Consider the following 5,737-nt stretch of genomic DNA (forward strand, 5'->3'; position numbering starts at 1 on the left):
TCTCTCTCTCACCAGCTCTCTTTTTGACCCTCCCACTCTCTTAGGACATACTGCATGCTCTCTCTTTCCCCATCCCCAACCTTCTTTCTGTCTCCATTCTCCTCTTACTCTCTTCCCCCCTCTCTCTTGCTTTCTCTGAAAGTTTCTGGTGAGGAAAGGAGAAGACGTTTGGATGATTTTGACTCCTCCATCAGGTTGTACATTTACATGACTCTTCTCTTTTGAGAGCTTGATCTTGAGGTTTAGTTGATCTGGAGTTGTAGAGTGCAGTGCTGTGTCCTTTAGACTGTGATTTGTGCTAACGGTGCACGTGTGTGAGTGAGACGTGAGGGGTATTAGGGGAGTCTGGTGATTCTCAAATCATCTGTGGCTTAGTTACAGTGACTCTAATCTCATTGCTGTCTGATTCTGTCATCAGCTGTTGCTGCTGTAGTTTAACAGCATTGTGTTGTATCGTCCTGTGGTTTGTAGTTGTTTAAAGCCAGGTGTCGTAATCTGTATTATATTTGTTTCAGAGAGAAAAGAAGATATTGCAGGCTGCTGTTGTTAGCAGAACTCTTCCTAGCCTTGTGAGTGAAACTCTAAAAATAGTGCACTTATGCATGTACCCTTGTGTTTGTGTATGTTAATAACAGTGGTGGACAGTAACAAAGTAGTTTTACTTCGTTACTGTACTTAAGTACATTTTTCAAGTATCTGTACTTTACTGGAGTAGTTTTATTTTGAGTAACTTTTACTTTTACTTCACTACATTCCAAAGCATAAGATCGTACTTTTTACTTCACTACATTTCATAAAACTTATCGTCACTCATTATAATATATCACGTGCTCCGAGACGCAGAAGCCATGTCTGATTCATGAACGAACTGATTATTTTCAATGAACCCGTTAAATTGGTTCGCAAATCGCACCAAACGATTCATTCACGAATTGGAATGATCCGATTGCAGCTGTTCTCGAGTCGACAACTCACTGATTCAAATGATCCGTTTAGTGCGAGTATCCAGTGAACTGAATTCACAAGTAAGAACCGGGAGATCTTGTGAGCGCGCGCGCGTCTGATGCTGTTAAAAGTAAGTTACTAATGTCGAATTTTAGTATTAATTATTGTAACTGAAAATCATATTTAGGTCAAAGTTGTCAGTTGTTTGTGAATTAAATCTGCTGTAAAGGGTGATCTGTTAATGCTTGGATGCAGACACATTAACATCAGAGTCTCTATGTTTTAGGTCAAAAACATTAAAATAACACAGAAGACACCTTGGTACACCACAGTTTGAAAATAAAGGAAAGGCTTTTAACTAGGGCTGGGTATCGAGTTCGATACTTTTTAGGCACCGACCAAATTGCCTCGATACCATCGAGTATCGAAAAACGTCTTGTCGTTCGGTATCAAATTTCGATACCTAAGGGGTTAATCTCATCAGCGTCAGTGAGCCAATAAGCCTGCAGCACTAAGCTGAAAAATAAAACCAAAGTTTTTTTTTTAGATAATGTAATCTTGTTAAAATTGATTTCATAAAATTGGTATCGAAAAAAGTATCGTTCAGGAACCGGTATCGAAGTCAAGGTATCGGTATCGGTATCGATATCGAAATCGAAATCGAAAAATTTTGAACGATACCCAGCCCTACTTTTAACAGAGTCAAGTAAATTATTAAACTACTGTGTTTAAAGGCCACTGACTGTGTGTGTGAGGGAGACATAGAGACTGTCATTTCTAGCATGCTGACAAAGAGATAACTCAGATATTTATATGCACAAACTCCTCATTGCAGACTAGATATTTATTTATTTAAAAAAGAGAATAAATTTGACTGTACATTCTGATTGCATGAGCTGCATCTAAAGGCTAATATGCAGATATATTGTACATGTAAGCAATATGGAATGAGAGGCTGTGCTATAGTACTGCGAATATAGTCATTGCAAAAGACCACTGATAGGAATGACACGTAGCAAAGTGTTTTCATCAAGATTAAATTGCGATTTTTACCATGGATAAGTTTTTTTTTTGGCACTTCTAAATGGAGTTTTGAGTACAACTGAGCACACAGAGTTGGTGGAAAGTTCTACTAAAGAAGAAGATGAGAGCAGACTGAATGAATGAATGAACAGTTACAGCATGGGAAGAAATGAGAGAGAGGAATAGAAGCTCAGACAGTGTTAAAAACTGAGACATGATGTGACAGCAACACGCATAGCACATATACTCGGCTACTCAAAGTACAGGATTAGTAAATTTCATATGTTTTATAAACTCAGAAACTGTAATATATGACTAATTACATTTTCTTGACATGTTTATGTGCACATTCTTAAAAGCAAAACACTTTTGAAATGTTCATTAGTCTTTTTGTGTGTGTGTGTGTGTGTGTGTGTGTGAACATCTCTAGTAATTTTATTTGGATTTTGACTAATCAAACTTTACCTAGTTTTACCTATATTTGTTATGGATTAATCCATTTATCAGATGCTTTCAATCCAAAATTGGGCTAATTGAGGGCAAAAAAGGAGCAAATATTCTACCTCTTAATTTTGATTCTCAGTCACCATGCAGACATACGCATAGGAGTGGGCGATATGGCAAAAATATATCACACTTCATGAAATCATGATTCGTGATTTTATCACGATTCTTTGTCATGTTGGTTTTACTATTTTGCAGGTTGAGCAGTACAGCCAAACTAATTTCTCTATTTTAAAAACAAAGCCGTACAAATAAAAAAGAATAGGAGACATTTAGGACAAAGTGGACGAAGATAAAAAATGTTTGTCATTATTTTTGTTTTTTGTTTTTATTTTGTTATTAAAAAATAAGAACAAAGATACACAAAAAAATACACATAATAAACAAATAAACAAACAGACAGTGCCTCCTTACAGGATGTGTATTTAGCAGTAGCAGTCAAGAAATTGAATGAACAAATATAAAAATAAAACAGTACGTTTCACGGTATAAATTATACACTGATCCTTATTAAAGCAACTGTATTAAAGTTCTTTAGTCAAGAGCAGTTAGTGATTTTTTCTCTTAGTGTTTAGTTATTTTATTAACATTTAAAGAGATAGTTCACCCAAACATGAAAATAATTTGATCATTTGCTCACTCTAATGTTGTTTTAAACCTGAATGACTTTCTTTCTTCTGTTGAACATAAAAGTTATTTTGAAGAATGTGGGAAACCAAATAGTTGCTGGTCCCCAGTGACTTTTTTTTCCTACTATCAAAGCAACTGTTTGGTTACCCACATTCTTAAAAATATCATCTTTTGTGTTAAGCACGAGGAAGAAATGAATACAGGTTTGTTTGGGACAACATGAGAGTGAGTAAATAATAACAGAATTAAAATTTTTGGGTGAGCTATCCCATAAGCGGTAGCATATTTAATACTATTAGTCTGCTGTCACTTTAAGACCTGCACGCATCTAGTATAAAGGCAAGCATCCATTTTTCTCTCAACTCTTTACTTTCACTTTAGACATAACCAACTGTGTTTATATGTAAACCTCGTGTGTTTTTGACAGCATTAGCGTAGTCAGACGCGAAAGATAACTTAGTCCAGTAATCAGGCACTGTTTGACAGGCTTTTTAGTGTGCGCACACTTCAGGTGTACAAGCTCAGAAACAGCACATGTAAGAACAGCACGCAAATGAAATGTTTAACTGGCAAGGCTTTAAAGCACATGCAAATAATGTGCTTTTGTGATTGCGAAGTGCAGTGTCCTGTGAGTTAACACTTGATGTGTATGTATGTTGCATTGTACAGTATATTGAGACGGAGACTCCAGAACTGTAACTGATAAAATGTGCGATGTAGCACAATACTACGAATTTTCTTTAAAATTAGATCGTGGAGACATTTTAATCATCCATGATCAAAAATTGTGGTATCGCACACCCCAGAATCAGTTGCAGAGACTTGCAAGTTTCATGAACAGGCTTGTTTTGAGTTTCTGTATAATTACCAGGCTTTGTCAGAACTGGTGGAGATGTAGGTGCATAATGACAAATGATGTCTAAAAATTTGTCTGAAAGCTTTGTCTGCTGCATTAATAGGTATCTGTGCTATTCACCTAACCTGCGTTTCAGCAAAAGACATGAAGACATGCCAAACCAGAAACCAGCTTCAAAGCTTTATATTTACCCCCACATCTCCTTCATGTTGAAAATATCCTATTACCCATGGAAAAGTCAATTTGCAGAAATGCCCAAATAAATCAGGATGGAGGTGGAAGATTAGGACATATATACTATGAAAGTGAAAACAGCTTCCCCCACCTCTCACTATGTGCTGTTAGTAAGAGAATATAAAGTGTGGGTAGACTCGGGTCATCTTTGCTCACATTCAGTTGTAACCTGCAAGAGCCCTGCAGTGATCGCTAGTGCCGAGGTAATAGAGAAGAGGTCACGCGGAATCATCCACTCAAAAACACACTGAATTGAGTTTTTCAATGAATGTAGTTTCACTGAAAATCACTCAGGGATTTCAGAAAAGGGTCACAGCAGCCCTTAAGCACACACATGGAGTTATTTTTATTGCACACACTTCACAGAGTTGAACTGTGATGTTGAGACAGAGGCAAGGTCAGAGCTTCACATGTATAATGGCCTGCAACAACAAGGCAGAATGCAGTCAGCACCAGAAAGCAACTGCTGCAGATGAGCGTTTGTATGAAACCACTGACAGCTAAAACCAGCAACCAAAAGTAGGTGTTAATCTCATCAATGTGGCTCTGCTAGCTTGCGTCTCATCTGATTTTGCTTTTCCCCTAAAATGTGCATGTGTGTGTGTAGCTATTAATCAACTTCAGTTTCTAACCTCTCCTTCAACCTCCAAGGCCTCCTCTCATCTCCTCTCCTCTGGTAGATTATAGTACAGTTTAACTAGCACAGGTGTTGTGTTATCTAATGCATTCGTGTCGAAAGGTGTAAGCTTCACTTTACAAACAAAGCAACATTAACACAGTTAATCTGTTCCACTCTGGATCTGAGACTGAGAGTGTGTGTATGTGTGACACAATGGCATGTCATATCCAGAAACTGCCTCTGTGCTCATGTAAATATTTACTCAAGCTGAAATGAATCTCCCTCTCTCCCCTTAACCCATGATTTAACTAAAATGAGGGAACAAATTAATACATCGAACAAATTCTTAATTCATTTCCATGAAATCTTTCATTTCCCTTCCGCATGTTTACCACAGTAAGAGATGCGAAAACAGTGATCAAAAGTAAATGACAATAAAATAAACCTGCGAAATTAGAGGGGTAGACGGTGAGGATTTAGGTAAAGAAACAATGCCTAAATATTATTGAATTTGTGGAAATTCGTGACCAAGAACAAAGCCGCATAAATGTGGGCTATATGGGCTCAAACGGCATCCAAAAGCATGGTCGCGATGTAAGATTTTCCAGCTAACCAAATATTCCTCTAATAAACAAAGCTTTTATACCACACTTGTCATAATCAGAGCTTATAATTTGTAAATAAATAATTGCTGGATTCAAAACAGCAATTAAAAGGCGCTGTGACCGACACTACGTTTTCCCGGAGCATTCAATGATGTCACCAAACGATGATGCCACAACTACGAGCATCGTTCACAAGTTTCTGCAGGACCTAACTAGCATAGGGCACAGGTTTTCAAGCCCTGGGACAAAATGGGATGCTTTAAGGAAAATGTATAGCCTAATAGGCCTAAAATAAAAATAACAATTTGTTTTCATAAAAAA

At 37.2% G+C, this 5,737-nt stretch overlaps 1 protein-coding gene across 1 annotated transcript in view; it reads left to right on the forward strand.

Moving 5' to 3' along the window:
- Positions 1–99: 99 nt before the first annotated feature.
- LOC107742578 (diacylglycerol kinase zeta-like) overlaps positions 100–5,737 on the forward strand; it is a 78,672-nt gene continuing 73,034 nt past the window's right edge. The window contains exon 1 of the mRNA XM_016555617.1: positions 100–194. The gene's annotated coding sequence lies outside the window, so the exon portion shown is untranslated. The remainder of the gene's footprint in view (positions 195–5,737) is intronic.

The sequence above is a fragment of the Sinocyclocheilus rhinocerous genome, unplaced genomic scaffold (assembly GCF_001515625.1).
Source record: "Sinocyclocheilus rhinocerous isolate Xijiao unplaced genomic scaffold, SAMN03320098_v1.1 scaffold587, whole genome shotgun sequence".
In the NCBI taxonomy this organism is placed as follows: Eukaryota; Metazoa; Chordata; class Actinopteri; order Cypriniformes; family Cyprinidae; genus Sinocyclocheilus; species Sinocyclocheilus rhinocerous.